We start from the raw sequence: 14,099 nt of genomic DNA, 5'->3' as shown, positions 1-14,099 counted from the left end.
ACACTTCAAGTAAGTAAAAAATTTTTACACACACACACACAGTGTTCATGTCAACCACACCACAAAAATACATGTATAAATTAGATATATATTATGATCAATAAATAAGTAAATAAATAATTCATAAATACATAAATAATTGAATTAATAAATAAATAAATAAACAAACAAACATAAGTAAATACAACAATAATGCATATAAAATTGGTCATTTATTTTAATCATAAACATTATATTAAATTATATTAAACTCCAGGTCCCCGTGTCTAAGAGAACTCAATTGCTCATCCATGTGTATGCTTCACCAGCAGGGGGCAGAGAATCTTCTGGGGGAGTCTCCACATGGACCGGACTCACTTTGGTAGAAGGACAGTTCCTTACTAAAGGTAAGTATTGTCAAAAAATCTATCCTTCTATCCCTTCTATGTCCTTGTAATCTTCAAAAAGTTACGTTTTACTTTCAAATTCTCCTATTTTTCATTTAGACCAAAGGGTTCCCGTGTATTTAAAATACCGATCAACCCCTTTTCCACTCTACGCATCTGTCCAACCCAATTTGCTCTCCACCCCCTGGGTCTGCAGCTTCTCGGACACATGCATACAGAAATGATTGTACAATAAGTTATTTTTCCTCCCCTGTCTGATTTGATATAGATGTTGTTTGAGTTTATCCTTCAATCTATTTTTAATTTCACCTATATATAGTAATTGGCATTCCCTACACCTAATAAAATAAACTACATTATAGGTGTACAGATGTAACATCTGTTCAATTGGAATGCCCAATCCTGTATAGTTATTCTTTAAATATTTAGTTAATGAAATATGTTTAGATTCTTTTTGATGCTTATCCTTCTTATTTATTCTGGTGTGTACTAAAATATCCTTTAAATTCTTATTTTTCCTGTATGCAGTAATTGGTTTAAACTTGGCCAAATCAGCTGTTGATTCTTGGGCTTCCTGGAAGCATTTTTTGAAGTTCCTATTGAAAGTGTGTAAAATGATGAGAAAACGTAAGTACAAATGGAACCATTGGTTGTTGATTACCCGACTTGAGGTAATATTGATTTGCATCAAAATTTTGTTTCACTTCCATTCTAATTTGCCTCAAGAATTGCCCAGCATACCCCCTGGTTCTGAACAGAACAGAGTCTGGGTGGCCTCCTCCACGTCCTCCGGGAAGCTGCATATCCTGTGAAATCGGATTAGTTGTGATTTCACAATACCTCTAAAGGTGTGCCTAGGATGGAAACTACTTTTATGCAATAGAGCATGTCTATCAGTATCCTTAAAATACACCTTAGTGGCTAGACCCTTAGTCCCATTTCCCAACGACTTAAATGTTTGTGTATTCAAAAACTCAATTTTCTCTGTCTGTATATTATGTGATGCTAATAGCTGAATGATGAGAATTTAGAATTTCTAAAAAATTACCAAATTCTTCCTGAGAATGAGCCCAGATACAAAATATGTCATCAAGAAATCTATAATAAACCTCTCGTAGTTTACTGCATTTGAGAAAGGCAGATTCCTCCCAGGTGCTCATATATAAATTTGCATACGCTGGGGCAAATTTCTTTCCCATAGCAGTACCATGAATTTGAAGATAATATTTTTCATTAAATTCAAAATCATTTCTCCTCAGGCTCAGTTCCAATAATTGTAAGATTTCTTTACCTGGTCTAGACGAATCTGGATATTTACAAAACGCCCCCCTAACAGCCTGTAGACCCAGTTGTGTATCTATATATGTGTACAATGAATTGATGTCAATAGTAAACAAAAAAGCCATATCTGGTATCACCAAACCTTTTATTTTATCCACAAAATCATATGTATCTTGTATATAGCTATCATGTTTTTGAGATAATGGATTAATAAAATAATCAATGAACTCAGCCACCTGATAGGACTCTTAGCTGCAATCACTAATGATTGGACGTCCGCTGGGAACTCTAAAGGGTACCGCCCATTTTTATGGCAGTTTATGAATTTTGGGAAGCAAATAAAACTGTCTTGCTCTGGGGGCATCTGGACCACTGACATACGTACGGTATATTGTCTAGGCGTAATGAATTTAGAGGTTTTAAGAGACTAATATTTGACAGATTCTACTCTGTTTCTTTATAAATCGGGTGTTGTAACAGCGCATAATATTGCGTATTTCCCAATTGCTGACTGGCTTCTTGTAAGTAATGTGATCTGTGCATAATAACTACCTGAGAGCCCTTATCAGCTGGTTTTATTATTATGTCTGTATTTTGTGATAATGCTTTTAATGTTTTAAATTGTTCACAGGTGAGGTTTGGTCTATTGGGTTTTGTGTTGCGGACTCGAGAGCGTGAGTGCGTGAGTGTCTTTACGGATAGTGTTCGGATACCCTCCGAGATAGACTCTACCTTCGGTTCCCATTTAGAATTAGCAACAAACGGTAAGCGATTTTGATTGTTTTGATATTCAAAATAATCCAAAAATTTTAATCGCCTGCGATATCGGTGCGCGTCTCTTTAGAGTTCCATTCAGTCGAACCGCTGTGGTGTGGGAATAAAAGATAATCCTTTTTCTAAGATGTCTATTTCTATTTGGCTCAGCATATAAGTTGATAAATTTGTAATGTTTGATAGGTGGGGAGTTGTCTGCGGACATTCTTCCCCCTTTACATGTTTAATTGGTCCAGCCAGAAATCAAGGATGGATGCTGTTGTATCTGAGCGCCAGTGGATCGGATCTCATGCTTCGGTGTGGAAGCGCAGCCTGTTTAATTCGGGTAAGAATTGACATTTTTGCGCTATTATTTTACTTAGGGTTTGTATTAGTGACTGTACCTCTCTCCCTAATCTGTCTAATAATCTAATTTAACAACGGCACATACACCTGCGCATTGCGGAATATTTTAGTATATGTTTTTAGTAATTGTTGTAATTGTTTCCACAAAGTGATAGGTGTTTGTTTCCCTAAACAATTATTCAAACCGTCTGATAAGACGACCTTCTCCACCTCAGGATGGGTCCCGAGTTTCTCCAGGACCCCCTGATGTGATAAAAAGGTCACCCCCGGAAAACTGTCTACCTGGACCCTGCTATCCCTAAACTGCGGAATCCGGGACAAATTTGAGTCTCCTATTATCAGGATGGGTTTGCTTATTTGGATTTCCCAGTCATAAATCTTTCTACTTGTTCTAGGGTGTCTTGTTGGCTCCAGGCGCATGGCTAAAGCATGCTTTTCCCCATTAGCATTATTTTTAGTAGGGGGGATTCAGATTGGGAGTCACTTTGAGAGGATGTTTCTCTTTTTGCAAGGTCACCCATCATCATTTTCACCCCTCTACCACCTGATGTCTGGGGATTGCTGGAAACCTGCTCCGTCAACACGCCCGAAGATAACACTGAAACAGGAGAAAGAAGAGAGATCTGATCATCACCTCAGCTAACTATATGGCTATAAGACGTCCCTCTATTCTGATCCCCCTCCCCTGAATCTGAGTTCGGTGAACCCGAACCTAAAGGTGGGTCTGTAGGTCTAGGTTCCAAGACTACTTGCATTGATGTATTTAAATTCGCAAATTTAGTCACCTCCACTATCTGTTCTGAACATCGTCTGTTATGTTTTATCTCTCTTTTCTCTTTAGGGCTACCTTGTCCCAGGGTAAATGGGCCCTTCCAATCCTGTTCCCTATCACTATGCTCACCTTTTTTGTTGTTGAGACCTTTTTCCCGACTGGGTCCAGCTATGGGTTCAGGCAGAGGTGGAAAAGATTCCCTGCAATCAAAAGGGTCAAACGAGTCGGTAAGTTGTTTTTTTGGTATTAGAGTCAACATTGATCTTAAGGTTTGAACTGAACTCTCTGTGAACGTTCTCTTATATCTGCTTCTACTCTTCTACTCTGTCAAAAGCTTCTGTATCAAACACCTTTACTTCATATAAAGTATCATATAAAGTATAACTGTTGCAATTACTTCATCATAGTGTTCCCTTAGGATATGAATATTCCTTTCCATCCACTGTGCTGTATTAATTTTAACCTTATCTAAGGTAGATTGACTCGGGGAAGAAGGTTTTATAAAAGATGTAAGTTTTGTTACTTGTCTGAGCATGCCCTGGGGGTAAGGACTGGTCACTGTTCTAACTTCCAGGATTTCAGAGTGGTGTAAGACCTGTAATAGTTTAAAATACTTTTTTGTTAAGGTAAACTTTAGAGATGTATCTTTACCATGTTTTTCACTTGGATTTGAACTTACATTTCTTTGTTTCTCAGCAGGTTCCAAATCGGACAGGACTGCAAACCTGTTGAAGAGTGTAGCCATAATACCAGACCAAGCACACCTTCTAGGTAAGGGAAAGCATACACATGGAATCACTGAATCATAAAAATTGGCAGAAAATCCTTTGCTAAACCAAGACATATTTAAAATCAGAAAAGCAAAAAAAATAAGCTATTCATAAATATTGGAACAAAAGGCCTAAAATTGTAAAACTATCCAAATTCAAATAGGAAACCAACCATCAAACATATTAGAAAACTTAAGAGCTAAATATTACCCACCCGCACAGAACATTCCAACCTAGGACCTTAAAGGCCCAATAAAAGTGTAGTGAAAATTCAAAGCAGGTTTGTCTTTTTCTCTGATTTAGGTGACCTTGCGACCATGATGGCAACACAACCGAAGCAGGCTGAAGTGTTCTTTTTCCACGATAGTAAATATCCTTCTTCTCTTTTGCTGTTTTATCTTCTGTGTGCGCACAATTTCTAAAACTTTTATTTGTGGAAGAGGGTTTATACTCACTCCTTTGGTCTGCTTATCTGGTCTGCTGGGATGTCCTCCAAGATGTTTGTTCCCTTATCCGGAATCCCATTTTCGTAAACAGTTTTAAATCTTTATTAGAAAATAAATAAATAGCAGGGGACAGGGCGGCCTTAAAAACAGCAAGGGCCAAACTGTCCCGAGCCATCAGAGAGGCGAAGCGCATGCACGCCCTGAGAATCCACGGCCACTTCCAGAACAGCGGAGACTCCCAGCACATGTGGCAGGGCATCCAGGCGATCACCAACTACAAGACAACATCATCTGCCTGTGACAGTGACGCCTCCCTTCCAGATGCGCTGAACGACTTCTACGCTCGGTTTGAGGCACAGAACACCACAACAGCGAGGAAGACCATCCCTCCTCCTATCTCCTAAAGAGAACTCTATGCAGAGTTAACCCACGGAAGTCTGCTGGACCAGACAACATTCCTGGCAGAATTCTCAGGGAGTGTGCAGAGCAGCTGGCAGATGTCTTCACTGACATCTTCGACATCTCCCTGAGCAGCTCCATCATCCCAACGTGCCTCAAGACAACGACCATCGTCCCTGTGCCAAAGAAGTCTACAGTTTCCTGCCTCCATGACTATCGTCCCGTAGCACTCACACCAATCGCAATGAAATGCTTCAAGAAGCTCATCAGGAGGCACATCAAGACACAGCTACCACCCTTGCTGGACCCTTTGCAGTTTGCATATCTTCCTAACCGTTCCACAGACGATGCCATCACCACAACCCTCCATCTTGCCCTCACACACCTGGCCTGTAAGGACACATATGTACGGAAGCTGTTCATAGACTTCAGTTCAGCATTCAACACAATCATCCCTCAGCAGCTGATTGAGAAGGTGAGCCAGCTGGGCCTGAACACCTCTCTCTGCAACTGGATCCTGGATTTCCTGACTGGGAGACCCCAGTCAGTCCGGATCGGGAACAGCATTTCCAGCACCACCACACTGAGCACTGGAGCTCCTCAGGGCTGTGTGCTCAGTCCACTGCTGTTCACTCTGCTGACTCACGATTGTGCAGCAATCTCCACCCACATCAAGTTCGCCGATGACACGACCGTGGTGGGTCTCATCAGCAAGAACGATGAGTCAGCTTACAGAGAGGAGGTGCGGCAGCTAACAGCATGGTGTACAGCCAACAACCTGTCTCTGAACGTCGACAAGACTAAAGAGATGGTTGCTGACTTCAGGAGAGCACAGAGTGACCATTCTCCGCTGTCCATTGACGGATCCGCTGTGGAGATCGTCAAGAGCACCAAATTCCTTGGTGTTCATCTGGCAGAGAACTTCACCTGGTCACTCAACACCGGCTCCATCACCAAGAAAGCCCAGCAGCACCTCTACTTCCTGAGGAGGCTAAGGAAAGCCCATCTCCCTCCCACCATCCTGACTGTGTTCTACAGAGGGACCATCGAGAGCGTCCTGAACAGCTGCATCACTGCCTGGTTTGGGAACTGCACCGTCTTGGATCGCAAGACCCTTCAGCGGATAGTGAGGACAGCTGAGAAGCTCATCGGAGTCTCTCTCCCCTCTATCAAGGACATCTACACTTCACGCTGCATCCGCAAAGCTAACAGCATTGTGGCTGACCCCACACACCCTCACACACACACTTACACACCCCACACACTATTCACCCTCCTGTCATCTGGAAAGAGGTACCGGAGCATTCGGGCCCTCACAACCAGACTGTGTAACAGTTTCTTTCCTCAAGCCATCAGGCTCCTCAACACCCGGGACTGAACTGTACAAAACTCTCTCTCTCACACACACACTCAGGACTAAACTGTACATAACTCTCTGGCTCTCACACACACATACATACAACCACACGCTCTCTCTCTCTCTCTCTCTCACCTGTGTGGACACACACACTCACACACACATAACTTATATTGTTCAATACTTATTGCACTACCTCAGCCCCTGTGTTTTTCATCTGCTGCTATATTTACATTTATTTCTATTTTGCACTACCTCAACTGCTGCTATATTGTATTCTTGCACAACACATGTCAGGCCCCAAAGTTCATCATCTCATTATATTTCATTTCATTTACATTTCAATGCATGTTCTTTTTCTTATTTTCGGTGCTAAGTGTCCTGTGTTTTTGTGTTGTCTTTTTTGTATTTATTATTTTTTGCACTGTATTGTCGTTACACTTAACACTTTATGTGGCACACTTCACTTTATGTGACTTGGACGAACTTTCAGTTGTTGTATGTTTATGTAGCACCAGGTCCTGGAGAAACGTCTCATTTCACTATGTACTGCGTCAGCTATATGTGGTTGAAATGACAATAAAGGTTCTTGAATCTTGAAACATACCTGGGAAAGCTCAAATGAAGTCCATCACAGGTGGTTTCTCGAGGATTACGTCATTTCGACGCAGAGAGAGGGTCTTTGTCGTCTTCTTGATGAGATAAAACAAAGTACAATGGGCTTTTTAACATAGAAATATGACTCAGGTAACATGGACTCTTAACCTAACCATATACAAGTTGCTGAAATGAATTATTTAACATCCACTTTTAACCTTTTCAGCATCCTTAACTAGAACATTACTATGAATTTCTACATTTTTTTTATACAGTAGTTATGTCCTGTTAAACAGAATAGGCTTTTAACCAGGAAATAACAGAATTTACATCAAAACCATTTCTATCTCAGCATCACTTATTTGTGCCAATCCTAGGCTTAGTAATGGCACAGACCAAGCTAGCGATTAGCATTAGCTACCAGCGCTAACGCGATTAGCACATAAAACATGCCGTTTATTCATTTGCAATGATACAAAAAGACACCAAAGCATGTAAACATTAGACATCATTCTCACAAACCCCCGACTGGATTTTATGGACAGTATCTAGACAACAATATCAAGTATGCGGTCATTTCATCTGACCATATTAGCCACAGCTACAAGCTACGAGCTAAAAGTCAACATGCTATACACTCACCGGGCTATCGGCAAGAAAAGTAGCCCAATATTTCATACGGCTTACAAAAAGTTGTAGTTCATTCATTTTGATTCAACAACAATTCTTTTTCAATCTCAACATCACTTATTGGTGCCAATCCAAGGCTTAGTAATGGCACAGACCAAGCTAGCGATTAGCATTAGCTGCTAGCGCTAACGTGATTAGCGCATAAAATATGCCATTTATTCATGGAGATTTTAGCTATTAACACACCCATCACCCGCTTTTCCTCTACTTCGAACAAGAAGCACGTAGCATACACTCGAACCGAGCTCTCTACGGGCCTGAGCTCCATAAACGTAAGCGCTAACCACTAGGATAGGACAGGTTCCGCCCCTACTTACAGCTGATAGGCTGGGATGCCGCACGCAATCCCTCTGCGGATTGGACAATTCAACCGTCACTCAACTCGACTGAAACAACCCGGAAGGCAGAACGGAGCCTGTCCATAAATAACAACGTCGCTGACCAAGTCCGGACAAGTTGGAAACACTGAGTATGCGCTTGGCGCCAGCATTAAGGACCGGATTACAATAGTTCCGTGGAAATAAGTCAATAAATCCAGAAATATTATTAGCTTTACTGCCGAGCCACCGGAATTCCACAATGGGAATGGCCATGAATGCAAAATTGCTTTAAACTCGCCGGGAAATCAAGGAAAATCAATAGGTGCACATAATTCTCTACACTAGCTGAAGTAAGGCGCACACGGCTCCTTTCAAAGCAAAAGCCCCAGAAGTCGATGGATACTCCCACTCATTACACAGGAGACGATAAGAAACCGTTTGCTTGGACAATGGGAAGCGCAATCAACAAGCCCTTGTACTAAAAGAGCCGTAGGTGCAGTGGGACACGCCCACAATGGAATACTCCAAGATACAAATAGGTTCAAAAATGCCACTTCAAATTCGTTTCTTTAGAAAATAATGAAATACTAGTCCTCACCATGTCTACTAATCTGTGTATGAATGTTTAAAGGTTGGGGATTTTTTTTTATTTTTAAACCTACCGTGATCGTGTTGTCCCTCTCTTCTTTGTAGCATAAATAGCGTTCACGTCCTACTGTCTTATCGTGTTTGGTAAGGTAGCGCCAAGTGGCCTCTCCTGTAATGGACGAGTGCCACACCTGACCAAGCACCCGTGCCTGGCTGTTAACCTTGTAAATAGCTTGACATGGGTGGGGTAAGAAAAAAAAAGAAAGATAAATGTAATGATATAGACTTAAAGGTGTTGTGCCCTTTAAGAGCTGCCGGAGTTGTTAGAACATGCGCAGTAGATGTGTGTACGCCTGAGGAGCTAGCGGTAGCATGACAACAATGGCTGTTGTTTAATTAATAAAGAGTTTCCTTTTAAGTAAACCCGGTGCGGTTAATGAACAACTCACAACGCAAAACATGACAATAAACTCCCATTTTCTTACATTTTATCTTAGTCTTCTTTTCCGCATCACTTATGCAAGGTTTTATCATTATCTATTTTAATGATCAGCATCAAGAAGAATAATCAGGAAAGACAGTGGTCACTCTCAGCACTGTCTTTCTACACTCACTCCAGTTATTTGTGTTCCCATTGTGTGTTTCAGACTGTGTAATTGTACATTACTAATTCACACCTTGTATATTACAGTATTTCTTCTTTTCTTTTTTCCCCCCTTAACTTGTGTGTTAGGCTGCTTGATGATTCACAGAGTAAGAACTTCATTGTATGGTGGAACACACTGTTTGCTGTCCATATGACAATAAACTGTTAAATCTTGAATATAACAATCGAATTATTTAGTCATTTTTATCTAGTACTTTAGTAAACCCCTGTTACAGCATGTCTTCCAGGGCCTCACAGTACCTCATAAACCTTAGAAACTATAATCCTACAAGAAAAAGAAAAGAAAAAAGAGCCTACTGCTAACAGTTAAAGAAGGATCCAAACATTCTGGCCTCATAAATGACTGTGTAACAGTTTCTTCCTTCAAGCCATCAGACTTGTCAACACCCAGAACTGAACTGTACCGAACTCTCTCTCTCACACACACACACACACCTGTGTGAACTGAACTGTTCTAAACTGGAACACTCACTTCAATTCAATATTCATCCATGTCTATAGCACCAGCCACTTTTATAAGTGTTTACATGCCGTCTCTGAACATTTACTGAATTGCTGCTGTTGCTGTTTTTGTACACATTTCAAAGTGCCACCAACTGCTGCAATTACAGAAGCTATTAGAGCGGGTAAACTAAGTATTGAACACGTCACTATTTGTCTCAGTAAATATATTTCTAAAAGTGCAATTGACATGAAATGTTCACCAGATGTTGGTAAGAACCCATGCAGTCCACACATGTGAGGAAATGAAACCACAGACATCCATAAATGAAGTTCTGTGTAATAATGTGAAATGACACAGGGAGAAGGTATTGAACACGCTTAGTGAAATTTATTTAATACTTGGTACAAGAGCCTTTGTCGGTAAAGACAGCTTCAAGATGCCTTGTATGGAGAAAGTAGTTGCATGCACTGCTCAGGTGTGATTTTGGCCCATTCTTTCACACAAACAGTCTTGAAAGCTTGAAGGGTCCGTGGGCCTCTTCTATGAACTCTGACCATTAGTTCTTTCCAAAGATTTTCAATTGGATTCAAATCAGGTGATTGGCTGGGCCATTCTAGCAGCTTTAATTTCTATTTCTGAAACCAGTTTTCTTGGCTTTGTGTTTGGGATCACCGTCTTGCTGAAATGTCCACCCTGGTTTCACGTTCATCATCCTGGTAGATGGCAGCAGATGTTTTATATGAAGAATGTCTGGGTACATTTTTCTCTGGAGTGATGTATTAGAGCAGAGACTGCGAGCCAGGCCTTCTCATGTAACATCAGTGCCTGACCTCACAAATGCGCTTCTAGAGCAATGTTGAGAGATGCCATGAATACACTCCTAAACCTTGTGGAAAGCCTTCCTAGAAGAGCTGAAGCTGTTATAGCTGCAAGGAGAACTCCATCTTAGACCGGCTTAAGTACGGCTTAAGAATGGGATGTCATTCAAGTTGATGTGCACATAAAGGCAAAACTTCCCAAAACTTTTGGCCGTAAAGTGTATATACAAATAGTGCTTACCTTGCTCATCTCCACTTGTTGCAAGTCTATTCGTTTTACTGTACTCTATTAATTTTCCAAACACAAAGTTTTGAAGCGCGCCTAGGGTTAGGCACGTTAAGGGAAAACATCCCCACCTAGTGGGGAACACACGCAAGTCCACAGGAATAAAACGACAAACCCATTAAACACACTACAAGAAGATTTTGTATAACATAACTGCCCAGTGTAGATAGAACACGTGGAAATAAGGATTTCACTGCATGGAGGATAAATGAGTTGTACATAAAACTCAACATAACACACCAATTAATTAGGATTGTGACCAAGTCATAATAACTCAAGATGAAAGCACACATTCAGCGCTCAACACACATTACCAGTTCCCCAACAAGTTCAGCACAGAATAAATCCAGAATAAAAGAGTTATTAGTGTGTTTCAGAGTGTGAAATTATGAATTTTTAATTCACACCTTGTATATTCCAATGTTTCTTATTTTATGTCCTTAACTTACGTGTTAGGCTGCTTGACGATTCACAGAGTAAGAACTTGATTGTATGGTGAAACACACTGTTTGCTTACAGGTCAGGACTCTCAAGTTCCTGCACACCAAACTGGCTCATCCGTGTCTATACGGTGTGCAGTAGAGTTGGAACCGGAAGGGGCCACCCCCAAACTGTCCCCACAAAGTTGGGAGCATGAAATTGTCCAAAATAGCCTCTGTGTGCTGAAGCATTACTTCTTTTCACTGTAACTCAGGGGCTGAGCCCAAGCACTGAATTCAATGATTTGGAGGGGTGTCCCAAAACCTTTGCCAATATAGTCTAGATAGATATAAAGCAATTAATACATAAATGTGTTAATCAATTAGTTGACTTATTAATGAACGTAATTATTTCATTAAGTATGTTATTATTATCCATCATTGATTAGTAAAATATAAAAAAAAAACATGATCCCAATAAATAAATGTACACACCGCTCTTAAGGTGCTCAGTTCCGGCCGCGAACTCTGATCCACCCCAGATTTCACGGGCGTGTAGAGGAGGAATCCAATGAGTCCTGTCCCGACCCTCTAGGCCTTCAGGGGACCAAGATACGGGCCACGGAGTCTCAGCTTCAATTGCAGCCCCTGGGATAACCAGCCCCATTCACTTTCAATGGGACCCCTGGTATAACCGCGTGTTATACCGGTTGGATGACAATATGATATTATATTATGTAACTTCTGTGCCCGCCGTCCAAGCCACCCCATATTTCGCAGGCTCGTAGGCGAGGCCGAAACGAGTCCATAGAGACCTGGCTCGTTCCTCTGGGCCTCCGGGGGCCCAAGATACGTGCCCCGGAAGTCGCCACATTCGCGGCCGCGTAATCCGCCCCGTCTGATCCGCCCCAGATTTCACAGGCTGGTGGAGGAGGCCGAGGCGAATCCAATGAGCCCTGGCCCGACCCTCTAGGCCATCGGGAGACCGAGATACGGGTCACAGAGCCTCAGCTTCAATTGCAGCCCCTGGGATAACCAGCCCCATTCTCTTTCAATGGGACCCCTGGTATAACCACACGTTATACAGGTTGGATGACAATATGATATTAGATTATGTAACTTCCGCGCCCGCCGTCTCAGCCACCCCAGATTTCACAGGCTTATAAAGGAGGCCGAGAGGAAACGAGCCCTGGCCCGTCCCAGATTTCACAGGCTTGTAGAGGAGGCCCAGACGAATCCAACGAGCCCTGGCCCGACCCTCTAGGCCTCCGGGGGACCGAGATACGGACCACAGAGTCTCAGCTTCAATCGCAGCCCCTGGGACGACCAGCCCCATTCACTTTCAACGGGACCCCTGGTATAACCACGCCTCATACAGGCTAGATGACCGTATGGAATTATATTACGTAACTTTCGCGCCCGCCGTCCCAGCCACCCCAGATTTCACAGGCTTGTAGAGGAGGCCGAGAGGAATCCAACGAGCCCTGGCCCGTCCCTCTAGGCCTTCGGGGGACCGAGATACGGACCCCGAAACATGCCCGATTTTTGCCCGCCTTAGGCGCTCCCATCTCGGCCGCCGCACCCGCCTCGGCCGCGCTCTGGTTCTCACTGCTCTGGAGGTGCCACCCCGTCCAAAAAATCGAACCGAGCGACGCAGCCTCGCCAGACTTTGCAGGCTCGTAGGGGAGGCCGAGACGAGTCCAAGGACACCTGGCTCGTCCCCCTGGGCCTCCGGGGCCCCGAGATACGGGCCCCGGAAATCGGCGCATTCGAGGCCTCGTAACTTCCGGCCGCGAACTCTGACCCGCCCCAGATTTCACAGGCTTGTAGAGGAGGCCCAGACGAATCCAACGAGCCCTGGCCCGTCCCTCTAGGCCTTCGGGGGACCGAGATACGGACCACAGAGTCTCAGCTTCAATTGCAGCCCCTGGGACGACCAGCCCCATTCACTTTCAACGGGACCCCTGGTATAACCACGCCTCATACAGGCTAGATGACCGTATGGAATTATATTACGTAACTTCCGGCCCGGCCGTCCGATCCGCCCCAGATTTCACAGGCTTGTAGAGGAGGCCCAGACGAATCCAACGAGCCCTGGCCCGACCCTCTAGGCCTTCGGGGGACCGAGATACGGGCCACAGAGTCTCAGCTTCAATTGCAGCCCCTGGGACGACCAGCCCCATTCACTTTCAACGGGACCCCTGGTATAACCACGCGTTAGTTCACTCATTCTTTAAGAGACAAAGAGTCTTGATTGTCATTGAGGTCATCCAATGGGATTTGGTCGGTAGGTCTTTTTTCCCTTAATTTTTCATCCATCTCTTTCTTTCTTTCTTTCTTTCTTCATTTCTTTCTTTCTTTTTTCTTTTTTTTTAATATAAGGAGATAGTAAGTAAATACACAGTGAGTGCCTGAGTGAATGCATGCATCCGCGAATGAGTGAATCAATACAGTGGGGCACGCATGGTAGTGCAACAACATTAACAGCACAAAGAACGGTGTACTGATGAGACTGGGGAAGTATTGCACGGATTGTGATAATAACAGCAGCAGTACAGCTATTTTCACACAGATCATGCGCGGCGGTTGCGTGATGTTATGGTGTTATATTACGTAACTTCCGCGCCCGCCGTCCGATCCGCCCCAGATTTTACAGGCCCGTCGAGGGGGTCGAGAGGAGTCCAACGAGCCCCGGCCCATCCCTCTGGGCCCTCGGGACCCCTCTGGCTACCGACCCTT

At 43.3% G+C, this 14,099-nt stretch overlaps 1 long non-coding RNA gene across 4 annotated transcripts; it reads right to left on the bottom strand.

Annotated features, from left to right (window-relative positions):
• Positions 1-263: 263 nt before the first annotated feature.
• LOC131364401 (uncharacterized) lies at positions 264-9,045 on the bottom strand. Of its 4 annotated transcripts, none has more exons than XR_009206467.1 (6): positions 8,800-9,045; positions 7,138-7,222; positions 4,238-4,325; positions 4,082-4,153; positions 3,688-3,758; positions 264-3,384 (listed from the first exon to the last, which is right to left on the bottom strand). It is a non-coding gene; the product is annotated as an uncharacterized LOC131364401 (long non-coding RNA). The 4 variants fall into 4 exon arrangements; XR_009206465.1 differs by lacking the exon at positions 8,800-9,045 and adding an exon at positions 7,770-8,569; XR_009206466.1 differs by lacking the exon at positions 8,800-9,045 and adding an exon at positions 8,004-8,569.
• Positions 9,046-14,099: the final 5,054 nt, after the last annotated feature.

The sequence above is a fragment of the Hemibagrus wyckioides genome, linkage group LG14 (assembly GCF_019097595.1).
Source record: "Hemibagrus wyckioides isolate EC202008001 linkage group LG14, SWU_Hwy_1.0, whole genome shotgun sequence".
Taxonomy (NCBI): Eukaryota; Metazoa; Chordata; class Actinopteri; order Siluriformes; family Bagridae; genus Hemibagrus; species Hemibagrus wyckioides.
This window is presented reverse-complemented; position numbering and strand designations above follow the sequence as displayed.